Raw genomic sequence first — 18,961 nt, forward strand, 5'->3', positions numbered from 1 at the left:
GTAACTTCCTTTGGTTGCTGCATCCACACCATCTTTGTAAGCTAAGATGGGGGTTTTGGAGAGTCTATAGGTCTATCTGCTGAGTCATCAGCAGCCATTGCCTTCCCCCTCTCTGGTCCTAGCTTGGGTGGAGAGGGGGCTTGGGCAGTCTCTAGGGCATTGTCCTGCTTGATACAACAACGTCACTGTCCCTTGCCTCTGCCATTCATGAGTGCCCTTTAAATTTTTATGCAGAGCTTTATATGCATTAGTTTTGAGTAGAGTTTTAATTCAGTCAATTTATATCCAGTGATATTACCATATCAGACCAAAGAAATACCTAATGCGCATTTGGGAAGATAAAAATGAATCTGGCTTCTTTCAGCATGTTCATTTGCTATTACATTAGTTTTTTATATTTACTTATTGTTAAGTGTGTATTTATTTGTATAATAAATATATAAATGCATAATCTAAGATCTGACTTTTATTTACCTAGTATAGGATTTGATTATTAATTTCACTTAATATTTTGTTAAATATCTTTGATTTTATGATTCCACCATGGATAACGACAAATTGATCAGCCTTGTGTACGAGAACAGGTGTTTGTGTGATATGCGAGAATAATTGGTTGACATGTCTCTCTCTCTCTCTCTCTCTCTCTCTCTCTCTCTCTCTCTCTCTCTCTCTCTCTCTCTCTCTCTCTCTCTCTCCACGGTTTCTTAGAAATTTCTGACCACGTAATCGTAATAAATGACACGTTTTGTATTGAATCAAAATTGACAGGTAAATCATTAATTATATACGTATAAGGTGAAACCCAGAGTGGTAACGGGGAGTCAGAAATTAACCCCACCCCCTTTTCCGGCCTTGACGGTAAGGGATAAGTAAGCCAGGATTTATTGATTATTAATCTTGAAGTAAGCGGGCGGCCCAACCCATAGGTAAAGTTGTGCGTGTCAGGTAGGTTTTATCATAATAATTTTCCTCCCAAACAAGTCACCGTTTCATATAACATACAAGAACTATATTTTTCCAACTTGTTTTGACTTCCATTGTTATTATTATTATTATTATTATTATTATTATTATTATTATTATTATTATTATTATTATTATTAGCGAAACCTCATTTGCGCTTCTTCCGTAGTGATTATATCTCCGTGAAACTGGGACATTGTGTAGAGGCTCAATGTCCATCTCAGGAATATCAGGGAAGTAAGAATACCAGAAAACGCGTACTGTGTAACCACCTTGTTCTGAAGAGGATTTCCAACGCATTCGTCAGAAGACATTTTCGTCAGAATTCGCATCCATAGTATCCCTAACGTTAGTCATCAGCAGCCGTTGCCTGGCCCTCCCTGGTCTTAGCTTGGATGGAGAGGGATCATGGGCACTGATACTATATACGGTCAGTCTCGAGGGGCCTGCTTGTTGAGGCAATATCACTATTCCTTTCTGCTATTCATGAGCGGCATTTAAACCTGTAAGCCTATAACGTGGAAGGTCATGATTAACAGGATGATGCAGATCATATTTTGTGACACAGAACCTCAGAGAGGGTCTGAATTGGATTCAACAAACACCTTTATCTGAGAAGACTTTCTAAGAAGCCACCGGGCTATCCATATACTTCAGCCAAGTGTTCGTCGTCAGTAGCAAATCAATACGAGTGCAGAAACGTTCGCGCTCGCCGGTACGAGTGAAGATACGTTTTGATCGTATTTCTGAAGTTCCTTGAGACACGTCAGTATACCTTTCCGTCAACAATACGTTAGTTTATAATTATCTAAGGCGAAAAAGTCCCTTTACCAAGTCTATAAAATTGTGTGGGAAATTTCTACGACGTAATCTCTACTCACTGTGGTGATTGGTATATTAACTTACTTCTGAAGGTTCACATCGTGCATCAGGCACCATTCATTAAAGACGTATGAAATGTTTCCTCTCTATACGTTCTCTATACGTAAGTTCTGGTATATAAAGGATCGCGAGCTTCGGTGGTTCAGACTTCCTACCTGCCACTCTCGTGATAAGATGGCACGCTCCACAATCTACAGGATACTTTCCCATGAGAGAGAAATGTTTGTGGAGTATATTTCTGTGCGTAATCCAGAAAACGGGTCATCAAACAGGCTGATTATTTATATCAGCATCCTCGCCATTTTGTGTGTGTTTTCCTCCATTGTTGGCGGCTTGATTGGATATAACATAAAACCAATTTGTGAAAAGGCCCACAATGACACAAGTAAGGAAAAGACTCAGGAGCCCACAGTTCCTGGCGACGTCATCTCCACCACTGAAGAAAATGACAACTGGAAGAACTACAGTGATGCTGAACTATTCAGACGGCATTACTATGACCTGGGAAGAGTTGGCTGCCGCCCTAAGGAACACGCAGTGAATGTTGTAGACTTGCTGTCTCCCGAAGACGCCCTTCAAGACAAACAGTTCATTCCGAAGAAGGTCGTACTCACTCAATGTTCGCCATCAGAGAGCTATTGTGCCGGAAGGAAGCACTGCTCTCCTGACAAAGTTACAACCAAGGAAATAATCATTTCATACAAAGATGGCAATGAACAAAAGTTCGTAAAAAGAAATTTCGAAGAACATTCTCGGTGTAAGTGCTTGCCACCCTGAAAGAGGGTGAATGATGTTGGTGAAGCTACTACGATTCCATTGAGGATCATTATTAGTACAAATACCTAATTTTCATGTTTGCAGCCGTGACACATGTCGTCACGGGATTTGTGTTATAACTGTAACACTATGTAATCAATCAGGTAAAAGAAACGATATAATTTTCCTGTCAAAAACGATATCAGTGTGATGTATGATTAAAGAGTGAAAATAGCTTTTCAATTTTTATTTATTTAATAATTTTATCCACATCTATTACGTACACAATGCTGTGAATAATCAAAAGTTGTGTACCATTTTTAAAATTTCACCAAGATGTGCTATCAACTGTGATGTGAATATGATTAACGAGTGAGAATACCTTTTCTATTTTTATTTATTCAACAATTCTATCCTCATCTATTTTGAAACACAATGATATGAACATATCTAAAGTTGTGTGTATTTTGAAATTTCTCCTAGATGTAATATTTCATGCCTTTTTATAAAATGTCTACGTGAATAGCTTACCATTAATGCAGAGATTCATAAACATTACTTTTTAGCTGAGTTTTAATTCATATCTATATTTATTGCGTAATTTATATCCAGAGATATTACGATATCAGACCAAAGAAATACTTAACGTGCCATTGGGAAGATAAAAATGAATAGGGCTTCTTCCAATATTTCAATTGTGTTTAACATTAGTTCTCGAAATGTAATTATTGTTACGTGTATATTTATTTTCTATATTGTATATAAATGGATTGACCATTTTTTAATTAGTTTAGCGTAGGCCTTAGGGATATGATTCTTTAATTTGAATTCATATTTTTGTGAAATTATTTTTGTTTACAAATGTATGTTGTTATTGCCACAACATGCCCAGCTGTGTTTAATACTTCAATGAAGAAAAGATATCGTAGATTTTTAATTTGGATTGCAAAGGAAATTCTATATCAAAATAAAGGCCCCTAAATGGAGGGATAGCAAGATGAACTTGAGTCAGGTTAAAATTTAGAGAAAATATGAAAGAGCCGGAAATTTCTTATTTGTTTTTATGCAGAACATCATGTGCATTAGTTTTTAGTGGAGTCAATTTATATGTATTGCATAATCTATATTAAGATATTTTACGGTATCGGACAAAAGAAGCACTGGATAAAAATGAATATGGCTCTTTCAGTAATTCAATGGTGTATAATATTAGTTTTAGAAATATTATTATTGTTAAGTATTTAATTTTTATATCAAATAAAAATGGATAATCCCAGATATGACTTTTATTTACCCATTATATCGTGTCTTGTGGTTCTGATTCTCCAATTTTACTGTATACTTTTTAGCAATGTTTTGGTGTGTAAGTGTATGTTGTTATTGCTCTTATGATTTTATTTTTCTTTGGTATTTTCACTGAGTGACGAATTTTTATTTCGAATATCTGACAGTTCATGATTAGGCTATCTGACTTATTCAAGCAAATATATTTAAAACTGATACTACAATAAAACCATTAAATGGGAATAGAATTTGAAATGGAAAAGATTTCCACTAAAGGAAAACTGAATATGAAGCTTCCAACATTGCAATAGGTCGATTAATGTGATAAGAAGGCAAAGGATGGTCAGGGTTTTAAAACAAATCTTAAGCAACAAGTATAAACAACTGACGGAACAATTGCCAGAGACTAATAATTATATTAGAAATAAAAAATCAATTGACCGGAAGCTCTTGTCGAACAAATTAAGATGAAATTCAGCAGCTGAAGAAGACAGGAGAACAATACTCGAAAGAATGAAAGCGCTTCTTCCAAATAGATTGACAACCGAAAATCTTGAAATACTTTCTCAATATGCAAATATTTTGTGATATTGAAGAAGAAACAGACCAATTGTGTTTCTCAAAGGTAAATTTGCTACCAAATATCACACCTAAAAATTTCTAAAGTCTTATAAAGTTAAAGAAACGCAGTCAGTATTGAGATCCAGATGTTGAACCACTGACTTCCACCTAATTACAATCATACTTCCCAATAACACTTGTGTACTTTAGCGGGATAAAAATTATTATTCAGTGTAAAGTGTAAAGTATTTGTTGATAATATGATAATTATACGGTCTATCCAGTATTTTTCTTTAGTTTACAAACACACAATTATAACGTTTATATATATATATATATATATATATATATATATATATATATATATATATATATATATATATATATATATATATACACACACAAAATATTCAAAACTATTTTCCATTGATAAAAGGCATCAGAATGTATTGAAAGTAGACTTTGCCATCTTCAGTATAGTGTAAGTAAAAATATAACTTCTAAATAAATCATATGAGGCATTTTTTGAAAGCAAAAAAATTTGCAATGAGTCAAAGCTGAAAAAGACATCGTGATTTAAATGGCGTTCTTAAATCGGATGAACAGATGAATGAGTATTTTATAATGATGTTCCGAAGACAAGATAATTATGGCTGTTACACAACACCTGCTTGAAAAAGGATAACATCGTGCATCTGGCAACTTCCATTATTCGTACGTACGGTCGTAGGTACCAATTATGTGCCCCCTTTGTACGTACACTCAAGTATAAAAAAGGGCCAGGGGTCAGATTGACTCTCAGTTCCTACCGGTCACTTGTAACAAGATGACACGCTCCCCAACCTCCAGGATACTTTCTCAGGGGAGAGAAATTTTTGTGGAGAATATTTCTGTGCGTGTTCCAGAAAACATGTCCTCAAAAAAGTTGATTATTTGGATCATCATTGCTGCTGTGATTTCCTCCATTGCTGGCGGCTTAATTGGATATACCATCCAATCATTCAGTGAAAATTCCTGCAACGACACGAGTGATGAAAAGAGCCAGGAGGCCACAGTTTCTGGCGACGTCATCCCCACCATTGAAGAAAATGACAACTGGAAGAACTACAGTGATGCTGATCTATTCAGACGGCAACACTATGACCTGGGAAGAGTTGGCTGCCGCCCTAAGGAACACGTGTTGAATGTTGTAGACATGCTGTCTCCCGAAGACGCCCTTCGAGACAAACAGTTCTTTCCGAAGAAGGTCGTACTCAATCGATGTTCGCCATCAGAGAGCTATTGTGCCGGAAGGAAGCACTGCTCTCCTGACAAAGTTACAACCAAGGAAATAATCCTTTCATACAAAGATGGCAATGAACAAAAGTTCGTAAAAAGAAATTTCGAAGAACATTCTCGGTGTAAGTGCTTGCCACCCTGAAAGAGGGTGAATGATGTTGGTGAAGCTACTACGTTTCCATTGAGGATCATTATTAGTACAAATACGTAATTTTCATGTTTGCAGCCGTGAGAGACGTGTTCACGGGATTTGTGTTATAACTGTAACACTATGCAATCAATCAGGTAAAGGAAACGATATAATTTTCCTGTCAATACCGATATCAGTGATGTGAATATGTTTAACGAGTGAGAATAGCTTTTCAATTTTTATTTATTTAATAATTTCATCCTCAGCTATCACGTACAAAATGCTGTGAACATATCTAAAGTTGTGTACTATATTTCTAAAATTTCACCAAGATGTGCCATCAACTGTGATATGAATATGATTAACGAGAGAGAATACCTTTTCTATTTTTATTTATTCAACAAATCTATCCTCATCTACTTTGAAACACAATGATATGAACATATCTAAAGTTGTGTATATTTTGAAATTTCTCCCAGATGTAATATTTCATGATTTTTTATAAAATGTCTACGTGAATAGCTTACCAGTATTAATGCAGATTCAGATACATTACTTTTTAGCTGAGTTTTAATTCAGTCAATATATATCTATCGCATAACTTATATCCAGAGATATTACGATATCAGACCAAAGAAATACTTAATGTGCCATTGGGAAGATAAAAATGAATATGGCTTCTTCCAATATTTTCATTGTATGTAACATTAGTTTTCGAAATGTAATTATTGTTACGTGTGTATTTATTTTCTATATTGTATATAAATGGATATTCTAAGGCTTGACCTTTTTTTACTTAGTTTAGCGTAGGCCTTAGGGATATGATTCTTCAATTTGAATTCATATTTTTGTGAAATGATTTTTGTTTACAAATGTATGTTGCTATTGCCACAACATGCCCAGCTGTGTTTAATGCTTCAATGAAGAAAAGATATCGTAGATTTTTAATTTGGATTGTAAAGGAAATTCTATATTAAAATAAAGGCCCCTGAATGGAGGGATGCCAAGATGAACTTGAGTCAGGTTAAAATTTAGAGAAAATATGAAAGAGCCGGAAATTTCTTATTTGCTTTTAGGCAGAACTTCATGTGCATTAGTTTATAGTTGAGTCAATTTATATGTATTGCATAATCTATATTAAGATATTTTACGGTATCGGACAAAAGAAGCACTGGATAAAAATGAATATGGCTCTTTCAGTAATTCAATTGTGTATAACATTAGTTTTAGAAATGTAAGTATTGTTAAGTATTTTTATATCAAATAAAAATGGATAATCCAACATATGACATTTATTTACCCATTATATCGTGTCTTGTGGTTCTGATTGTCCAATTTTACTGTATACTTTTTCGCAATGTTTTGGTGTGTAAGTGTATATTGTTATTGCTCTTATGATTTTATTTTTCTTTGGTATTTTCACTGAGTGACGAATTTTTATTTCGAATATCTGACAGTTCATGATTAGGCTATCTGACTTATTCAAGCAAATATATTTAAAACTGATACTACAATAAAACCATTAAATGGGAATAGAAAATTGAAATGGAAAAGATTTCCACTAAAGGAAAATTGAATCTGAAGCTTCCATCATTGCAATAGGTCGATTAATGTGATAGGAAGGCCAAGGATGGTCAGGGTTTTAAAACAAATCTTAAGCAACAAGTATAAACAACTGACCGAACAATTGCCAGAGACTAATAATTATATTAGAAATAAAAAATCAATTGACCGGAAGCTTTTGTCGAACAAATAAGATGAAATTCAGCAGCTGAAGAAGACAGGAGAACAATACTCGAAAGAATGTAAGCGCTTCTTCCAAATAGATTGACAACAGAAAATCTTGAAATACTTTCTCAATATGCAAATATTTTGTGATATTGAAGAACAAAAAGACCAAATGTGTTTCTCAAAGGTAAATTTGCTACCAAATATCTCACCTAAAAATTTCTAAAATCTTATAGAGTTAAAGAAACGCAGTCAGTAGTGAGATCCGGATGTTGAGCCACTGACTTCCACCTAATTACAATCATACTTTCCAATACCACTTGTGTACTTTAGCGGAATAAAAATTATTATTCAGTGTAAAGTGTAAAGTATTTGTTGATAATAAGATAATTATACGGTCTATCCAGTATTTTTCTTTAGTTTACAAACACACAATTACAAAGTTATATATATATATATATATATATATATATATATATATATATATATATATATATATATATATATATATATATATATATATATATATATATATATATATATATATATATATATATATATATATATATATATATATATATATATATATATATATATATATATATATATATATATATATATATATATATATATATACATATATATATATACACACAATATATTCAAAACTATTTTCCATTGATAAAAGGTATCGCAATGTATTGAAAGTAGACTTTGCCATCTTCAGTATAGTGTAAGTAAAAATATAACTTCTAAATAAATCATATGAGGCATTTTTTGAAAGCAAAAAAATTTGCAATGAGTCAAAGCTGAAAAAGACATCGTGATTTAAATGGCGTTCTTAAATCGGATGAACAGATGAATGAGTATTTTATAATGATGTTCCGAAGACAAGATAATTATGGCTGTTACACAACACCTGCTTGAAAAAGGATAACATCGTGCATCTGGCAACTTCCATTATTCGTACGTACGGTCGTAGGTACCAATTATGTGCCCCCTTTGTACGTACACTCAAGTATAAAAAAGGGCCAGGGGTCAGGTTGACTCCTAGTTCCTACCTGCCACTCGTAACAAGATGACACGCTCCCCAACCTCCAGGATACTTTCTCAGGGGAGAGAAATGTTTGTGGAGAATATTTCTGTGCGTGTTCCAGAAAACATGTCCTCAAAAAAGTTGATTATTTGGATCATCATTGCTGCTGTGATTTCCTCCATTGCTGGCGGCTTAATTGGATATACCATCCAATCATTCAGTGAAAATTCCTGCAACGACACGAGTGATGAAAAGAGCCAGGAGGCCACAGTTTCTGGCGACGTCATCCCCACCATTGAAGAAAATGACAACTGGAAGAACTACAGTGATGCTGATCTATTCAGACGGCAACACTATGACCTGGGAAGAGTTGGCTGCCGCCCTAAGGAACACGTGTTGAATGTTGTAGACATGCTGTCTCCCGAAGACGCCCTTCGAGACAAACAGTTCTTTCCGAAGAAGGTCGTACTCAATCGATGTTCGCCATCAGAGAGCTATTGTGCCGGAAGGAAGCACTGCTCTCCTGACAAAGTTACAACCAAGGAAATAATCATTTCATACAAAGATGGCAATGAACAAAAGTTCGTAAAAAGAAATTTCGAAGAACATTCTCGGTGTAAGTGCTTGCCACCCTGAAAGAGGGTGAATGATGTTGGTGAAGCTACTACGTTTCCATTGAGGATCATTATTAGTACAAATACGTAATTTTCATGTTTGCAGCCGTGAGAGACGTGTTCACGGGAATTGTGTTATAACTGTAACACTATGCAATCAATCAGGTAAAGGAAACGATATAATTTTCCTGTCAAGACCGATATCAGTGATGTGAATATGTTTAACAAGTGAGAATAGCTTTTCAATTTTTATTTATTTAATAATTTCATCCTCAGCTATCACGTACAAAATGCTGTGAACATATCTAAAGTTGTGTACTATATTTTTAAAATTTCACCAAGATGTGCCATCAACTGTGATATGAATATGATTAACGAGAGAGAATACCTTTTCTATTTTTATTTATTCAACAAATCTATCCTCATCTACTTTGAAACACAATGATATGAACATATCTAAAGTTGTGTATATTTTGAAATTTCTCCCAGATGTAATATTTCATGCTTTTTTATAAAATGTCTACGTGAATAGCTTACCAGTATTAATGCAGATTCAGATACATTACTTTTTAGCTGAGTTTTAATTCAGTCAATATATATCTATCGCATAACTTATATCCAGAGATATTACGATATCAGACCAAAGAAATACTTAATGTGCCATTGGGAAGATAAAAATGAATATGGCTTCTTCCAATATTTTAATTGTATGTAACATTAGTTTTCGAAATGTAATTATTGTTACGTGTGTATTTATTTTCTATATTGTATATAAATGGATATTCTAAGGCTTGACCTTTTTTTACTTAGTTTAGCGTAGGCCTTAGGGATATGATTCTTCAATTTGAATTCATATTTTTGTGAAATGATTTTTGTTTACAAATGTATGTTGCTATTGCCACAACATGCTCAGCTGTGTCTAATACTTCAATGAAGAAAAGATATCGTAGATTTTTAATTTGGATTGTAAAGGAAATTCTATATCAAAATAAAGGCCCCTGAATGGAGGGATGCCAAGATGAACTTGAGTCAGGTTAAAATTTAGAGAAAATATGAAAGAGCCGGAAATTTCTTATTTGCTTTTAGGCAGAACTCCATGTGCATTAGTTTATAGTTGAGTCAATTTATATGTATTGCATAATCTATATTAAGATATTTTACGGTATCGGACAAAAGAAGCACTGGATAAAAATGAATATGGCTCTTTCAGTAATTCAATTGTGTATAACATTAGTTTTAGAAATGTAAGTATTGTTAAGTATTTTTATATCAAATAAAAATGGATAATCCAACATATGACATTTATTTACCCATTATATCGTGTCTTGTGGTTCTGATTGTCCAATTTTACTGTATACTTTTTCGCAATGTTTTGGTGTGTAAGTGTATATTGTTATTGCTCTTATGATTTTATTTTTCTTTGGTATTTTCACTAAGTGACGAATTTTTATTTCGAATATCTGACAGTTCATGATTAGGCTATCTGACTTATTCAAGCAAATATATTTAAAACTGATACTACAATAAAACCATTAAATGGGAATAGAAAATTGAAATGGCAAAGATTTCCACTAAAGGAAAATTGAATCTGAAGCTTCCATCATTGCAATAGGTCGATTAATGTGATAGGAAGGCCAAGGATGGTCAAGGTTTTAAAACAAATCTTAAGCAACAAGTATAAACAACTGACCGAACAATTGCCAGAGACTAATAATTATATTAGAAATAAAAAATCAATTGACCGGAAGCTTTTGTCGAACAAATAAGATGAAATTCAGCAGCTGAAGAAGACAGGAGAACAATACTCGAAAGAATGTAAGCGCTTCTTCCAAATAGATTGACAACAGAAAATATTGAAATACTTTCTCAATATGCAAATATTTTGTGATATTGAAGAACAAAAAGACCAAATGTGTTTCTCAAAGGTAAATTTGCTACCAAATATCTCACCTAAAAATTTCTAAAATCTTATAGAGTTAAAGAAACGCAGTCAGTAGTGAGATCCGGATGTTGAGCCACTGACTTCCACCTAATTACAATCATACTTTCCAATACCACTTGTGTACTTTAGCGGAATAAAAATTATTATTCAGTGTAAAGTGTAAAGTATTTGTTGATAATAAGATAATTATACGGTCTATCCAGTATTTTTCTTTAGTTTACAAACACACAATTAAAAAGTTTATATATATATATATATATATATATATATATATATATATATATATACATATATATATATATATATATATATATATATATATATATATATATATATATATACATACATACATATATATATATATATATATATATATATATATATATATATATATATATATATATATATATATATATATATATATATATATATATACATATACATATATATATATATATATATATATACACACAATATATTCAAAACTATTTTCCATTGATAAAAGGTATCGCAATGTATTGAAAGTAGACTTTGCCATCTTCAGTATAGTGTAAGTAAAAATATAACTTCTAAATAAATCATATGAGGCATTTTTTGAAAGCAAAAAAATTTGCAATGAGTCAAAGCTGAAAAAGACATCGTGATTTAAATGGCGTTCTTAAATCAGATGAACAGATGAATGAGTATTTTATAATGATGTTCCGAACACAAGATAATTATGGCTGTTACACAACACCTGCTTGAAAAAGGATAACATCGTGCATCTGGCAACTTCCATTATTCGTACGTACGGTCGTAGGTACCAATTATGTGCCCCTTTGTACGTACACTCAAGTATAAAAAAGGGCCAGGGGTCAGGTTGACTCTTAGTTCCTACCTGCCACTCGTAACAAGATGACACGCTCCCCAACCTCCAGGATACTTTCTCAGGGGAGAGAAATGTTTGTGGAGAATATTTCTGTGCGTGTTCCAGAAAACATGTCCTCAAAAAAGTTGATTATTTGGATCATCATTGCTGCTGTGATTTCCTCCATTGCTGGCGGCTTAATTGGATATACCATCCAATCATTCAGTGAAAATTCCTGCAACGACACGAGTGATGAAAAGAGCCAGGAGGCCACAGTTTCTGGCGACGTCATCCCCACCATTGAAGAAAATGACAACTGGAAGAACTACAGTGATGCTGATCTATTCAGACGGCAACACTATGACCTCGGAAGAGTTGGCTGCCGCCCTAAGGAACACGTGTTGAATGTTGTAGACATGCTGTCTCCCGAAGATGCCCTTCGAGACAAACAGTTCTTTCCGAAGAAGGTCGTACTCAATCGATGTTCGACATCAGAGAGCTATTGTGCCGGAAGGAAGCACTGCTCTCCTGACAAAGTTACAACCAAGGAAATAATCATTTCATACAAAGATGGCAATGAACAAAAGTTCGTAAAAAGAAATTTCGAAGAACATTCTCGGTGTAAGTGCTTGCCACCCTGAAAGAGGGTGAAAGATGTTGGTGAAGCTACTACGTTTCCATTGAGGATCATTATTAGTACAAATACGTAATTTTCATGTTTGCAGCCGTGAGAGACGTGTTCACGGGAATTGTGTTATAACTGTAACACTATGCAATCAATCAGGTAAAGGAAACGATATAATTTTCCTGTCAAGACCGATATCAGTGATGTGAATATGTTTAACAAGTGAGAATAACTTTTCAATTTTTATTTATTTAATAATTTCATCCTCAGCTATCACGTACAAAATGCTGTGAACATATCTAAAGTTGTGTACTATATTTTTAAAATTTCACCAAGATGTGCCATCAACTGTGATATGAATATGATTAACGAGAGAGAATACCTTTTCTATTTTTATTTATTCAACAAATCTATCCTCATCTACTTTGAAACACAATGATATGAACATATCTAAAGTTGTGTATATTTTGAAATTTCTCCCAGATGTAATATTTCATGCTTTTTTATAAAATGTCTACGTGAATAGCTTACCAGTATTAATGCAGATTCAGATACATTACTTTTTAGCTGAGTTTTAATTCAGTCAATATATATCTATCGCATAACTTATATCCAGAGATATTACGATATCAGACCAAAGAAATACTTAATGTGCCATTGGGAAGATAAAAATGAATATGGCTTCTTCCAATATTTTAATTGTATGTAACATTAGTTTTCGAAATGTAATTATTGTTACGTGTGTATTTATTTTCTATATTGTATATAAATGGATATTCTAAGGCTTGACCTTTTTTTACTTAGTTTAGCGTAGGCCTTAGGGATATGATTCTTCAATTTGAATTCATATTTTTGTGAAATGATTTTTGTTTACAAATGTATGTTGCTATTGCCACAACATGCCCAGCTGTGTTTAATACTTCAATGAAGAAAAGATATCGTAGATTTTTAATTTGGATTGCAAAGGAAATTCTATATCAAAATAAAGGCCCCTGAATGGAGGGATGCCAAGATGAACTTGAGTCAGGTTAAAATTTAGAGAAAATATGAAAGAGCCGGAAATTTCTTATTTGCTTTTAGGCAGAACTTCATGTGCATTAGTTTATAGTTGAGTCAATTTATATGTATTGCATAATCTATATTAAGATATTTTACGGTATCGGACAAAAGAAGCACTGGATAAAAATGAATATGGCTCTTTCAGTAATTCAATTGTGTATAACATTAGTTTTAGAAATGTAAGTATTGTTAAGTATTTTTATATCAAATAAAAATGGATAATCCAACATATGACATTTATTTACCCATTATATCGTGTCTTGTGGTTCTGATTGTCCAATTTTACTGTATACTTTTTCGCAATGTTTTGGTGTGTAAGTGTATATTGTTATTGCTCTTATGATTTTATTTTTCTTTGGTATTTTCACTAAGTGACGAATTTTTATTTCGAATATCTGACAGTTCATGATTAGGCTATCTGACTTATTCAAGCAAATATATTTAAAACTGATACTACAATAAAACCATTAAATGGGAATAGAAAATTGAAATGGCATAGATTTCCACTAAAGGAAAATTGAATCTGAAGCTTCCATCATTGCAATAGGTCGATTATTTGATAGGAAGGCCAAGGATGGTCAGGGTTTTAAAACAAATCTTAAGCAACAAGTATAAACAACTGACCGAACAATTGCCAGACTAATAATTATATTAGAAATAAAAAATCAATTGACCGGAAGCTTTTGTCGAACAAATAAGATGAAATTCAGCAGCTGAAGAAGACAGGAGAACAATACTCGAAAGAATGTAAGCGCTTCTTCCAAATAGATTGACAACAGAAAATCTTGAAACACTTTCTCAATATGCAAATATTTTGTGATATTGAAGAACAAAAAGACCAAATGTGTTTCTCAAAGGTAAATTTGCTACCAAATATCTCACCTAAAAATTTCTAAAATCTTATAGAGTTAAAGAAACGCAGTCAGTAGTGAGATCCGGATGTTGAGCCACTGACTTCCACCTAATTACAATCATACTTTCCAATACCACTTGTGTACTTTAGCGGAATAAAAATTATTATTCAGTGTAAAGTGTAAAGTATTTGTTGATAATAAGATAATTATACGGTCTATCCAGTATTTTTCTTTAGTTTACAAACACACAATTAAAAAGTATATATATATATATATATATATATATATATATATATATATATATATATATATATATATATATATATATATATATATATATATATATATATATATATATATATATATATATATATATATATATATATATATATACATATATATATATACACACATTATATTCAAAACTATTTTCCATTGATAAAAGGTATCGCAATGTATTGAAAGTAGACTTTGCCATCTTCAGTATAGTGTAAGTAAAAATATAACTTCTAAATAAATCATATGAGGCATTTTTTGAAAGCAAAAAAATTTGCAATGAGTCAAAGCTGAAAAAGACATCGTGATTTAAATGGCGTTCTTAAATCAGATGAACAGATAAATGAGTATTTTATAATGATGTTCCGAACACAAGATAATTATGGCTGTTACACAACACCTGCTTGAAAAAGGATAACATCGTGCATCTGGCAACTTCCATTATTCGTACGTACGGTCGTAGGTACCAATTATGAGCCCCCTTTGTACGTACACTCAAGTATAAAAAAGGGCCAGGGGTCAGGTTGACTCTTAGTTCCTACCTGCCACTCGTAACAAGATGACACGCTCCCCAACCTCCAGGATACTTTCTCAGGGGAGAGAAATGTTTGTGGAGAATATTTCTGTGCGTGTTCCAGAAAACATGTCCTCAAAAAAGTTGATTATTTGGATCATCATTGCTGCTGTGATTTCCTCCACTGCTGGCGGCTTAATTGGATATACCATCCAATCATTCAGTGAAAATTCCTGCAACGACACGAGTGATGAAAAGAGCCAGGAGGCCACAGTTTCTGGCGACGTCATCCCCACCATTGAAGAAAATGACAACTGGAAGAACTACAGTGATGCTGATCTATTCAGACGGCAACACTATGACCTCGGAAGAGTTGGCTGCCGCCCTAAGGAACACGTGTTGAATGTTGTAGACATGCTGTCTCCCGAAGATGCCCTTCGAGACAAACAGTTCTTTCCGAAGAAGGTCGTACTCAATCGATGTTCGACATCAGAGAGCTATTGTGCCGGAAGGAAGCACTGCTCTCCTGACAAAGTTACAACCAAGGAAATAATCATTTCATACAAAGATGGCAATGAACAAAAGTTCGTAAAAAGAAATTTCGAAGAACATTCTCGGTGTAAGTGCTTGCCACCCTGAAAGAGGGTGAATGATGTTGGTGAAGCTACTACGTTTCCATTGAGGATCATTATTAGTACAAATACGTAATTTTCATGTTTGCAGCCGTGAGAGACGTGTTCACGGGATTTGTGTTATAACTGTAACACTATGCAATCAATCAGGTAAAGGAAACGATATAATTTTCATGTCAAGACCGATATCAGTGATGTGAATATGTTTAACGAGTGAGAATAGCTTTTCAATTTTTATTTATTTAATAATTTCATCCTCAGCTATCACGTACAAAATGCTGTGAACATATCTAAAGTTGTGTACTATATTTTTAAAATTTCACCAAGATGTGCTATCAACTGTGATATGAATATGATTAACGAGAGAGAATACCTTTTCTATTTTTATTTATTCAACAAATCTATCCTCATCTACTTTGAAACACAATGATATGAACATATCTAAAGTTGTGTATATTTTGAAATTTCTCCCAGATGTAATATTTCATGCTTTTTTATAAAATGTCTACGTGAATAGCTTACCAGTATTAATGCAGATTCAGATACATTACTTTTTAGCTGAGTTTTAATTCAGTCAATATATATCTATCGCATAACTTATATCCAGAGATATTACGATATCAGACCAAAGAAATACTTAATGTGCCATTGGGAAGATAAAAATGAATATGGCTTCTTCCAATATTTTAATTGTATGTAACATTAGTTTTCGAAATGTAATTATTGTTACGTGTGTATTTATTTTCTATATTGTATATAAATGGATATTCTAAGGCTTGACCTTTTTTTACTTAGTTTAGCGTAGGCCTTAGGAATATGATTCTTCAATTTGAATTCATATTTTTGTGAAATGATTTTTGTTTACAAATGTATGTTGCTATTGCCACAACATGCCCAGCTGTGTCTAATACTTCAATGAAGAAAAGATATCGTAGATTTTTAATTTGGATTGCAAAGGAAATTCTATATCAAAATAAAGGCCCCTGAATGGAGGGATGCCAAGATGAACTTGAGTCAGGTTAAAATTTAGAGAAAATATGAAAGAGCCGGAAATTTCTTATTTGCTTTTAGGCAGAACTTCATGTGCATTAGTTTATAGTTGAGTCAATTTATATGTATTGCATAATCTATATTAAGATATTTTACGGTATCGGACAAAAGAAGCACTGGATAAAAATGAATATGGCTCTTTCAGTAATTCAATTGTGTATAACATTAGTTTTAGAAATGTAAGTATTGTTAAGTATTTTTATATCAAATAAAAATGGATAATCCAACATATGACATTTATTTACCCATTATATCGTGTCTTGTGGTTCTGATTGTCCAATTTTACTGTATACTTTTTCGCAATGTTTTGGTGTGTAAGTGTATATTGTTATTGCTCTTATGATTTTCTTTTTCTTTGGTATTTTCACTGAGTGACGAATTTTTATTTCGAATATCTGACAGTTCATGATTAGGCTATCTGATTTATTCAAGCAAATATATTTAAAACTGATACTACAATAAAACCATTAAATGGGAATAGAAAATTGAAATGGAAAAATAGATTTCCACTTAAGGAAAATTGAATCTGAAGCTTCCATCATTGCAATAGGTCGAGTAATGTGATAGGAAGGCAAAGAATGGTCAAAGTTTTAAAACAAATCTTAAGCAACAAGTATAAATAACTGACCGAACTAGAATGCCAGAGACTAATAATTATATTAGAAATAAAAAATCAATTGACCGGAAACTCTTGTCGAACAAATTAAGATGAAATTCAGCAGCTGAAGAAGACAGGAGAACAATACTCGAAAGAATGAAAACGCTTCTTCAAAATAGATTGACAACCGAAAATCTTGAAACACTTTCTCAATATGCAAATATTTTGTGATATTGAAGAACAAAAAGACCAAATGTGTTTCTCAAAGGTAAATTTACGACCAAATATCATACTTAAAAATTTCAAATGTCATATAGGATAAAGAAACGCAGTCAATAGTGAAATCCGGATGTTGAGCCACTGACTTCCACCTAATTACAATCATACTTCCCAATAACACTTGTGTACGTTAGCGGAATAAAAATTAATATTCAGTGTAAAGTATTTGTTGATAATAAGATAATTATACAGTCTATCCAGTATTTTTCTTTAGTTTAAAAACACACAATTACAATGTTTATATATATATATATATATATATATATATATATATATATATATATATATATATATTTACATATATATATATATACATATATATATATATATATATATATATATATATATATATATATATATATACACACAATATATTCAAAACTATTTTCCATTGATAATAGGCATCGCAATGTATTGAAAGTAGACTTTGCCATCTTCAGTATAGTGTAAGTAAAAATATATCTTCTAAATAAATCATATGAGGCATTTTTTGAAAGCAAAAAAATTTGCAATGAGTCAAAGCTGAAAAAGACATCGTGATTTAAATAGCATTCTTAAATCGGATGAACAGATGAATGAGTATTTTAAAATGATGTTCCGAAGACAAGATAATTATGGCTGTTACACAACACCTGCTTGAAAAAGGATAACATCGTGCATCTGGCAACTTCCATTATTCGTACGTACGGTCGTAGGTACCAATTATGTGCCCCTTTTGTACGTACACTCAAGTAAAAAAAAGGGCCAGGGGTCAGGTTGACTCTTAGTTCCTACCTGCCACTCGTAACAAGATGACACGCTCCCCAACCTCCAGGATACTTTCTCAGGGGAGAGAAATGTTTGTGGAGAATATTTCTGTGCGTGTTCTAGAAAACATGTCCTCAAAAAAGGTGATTATTTGGATCACCACTACTGCTATGATTTCCTCCATTGTTGGTGGCTTAATTGGATATACCATCCAATCATTCAGTGAAAATTCCTGCAACGACACGAGTGATGAAAAGAGCCAGGAGGCCACAGTTTCTGGCGACGTCATCCCCACCATTGAAGAAA

Source organism: Palaemon carinicauda, chromosome 4 (genome assembly GCF_036898095.1).
Source record: "Palaemon carinicauda isolate YSFRI2023 chromosome 4, ASM3689809v2, whole genome shotgun sequence".
Taxonomy (NCBI): Eukaryota; Metazoa; Arthropoda; class Malacostraca; order Decapoda; family Palaemonidae; genus Palaemon; species Palaemon carinicauda.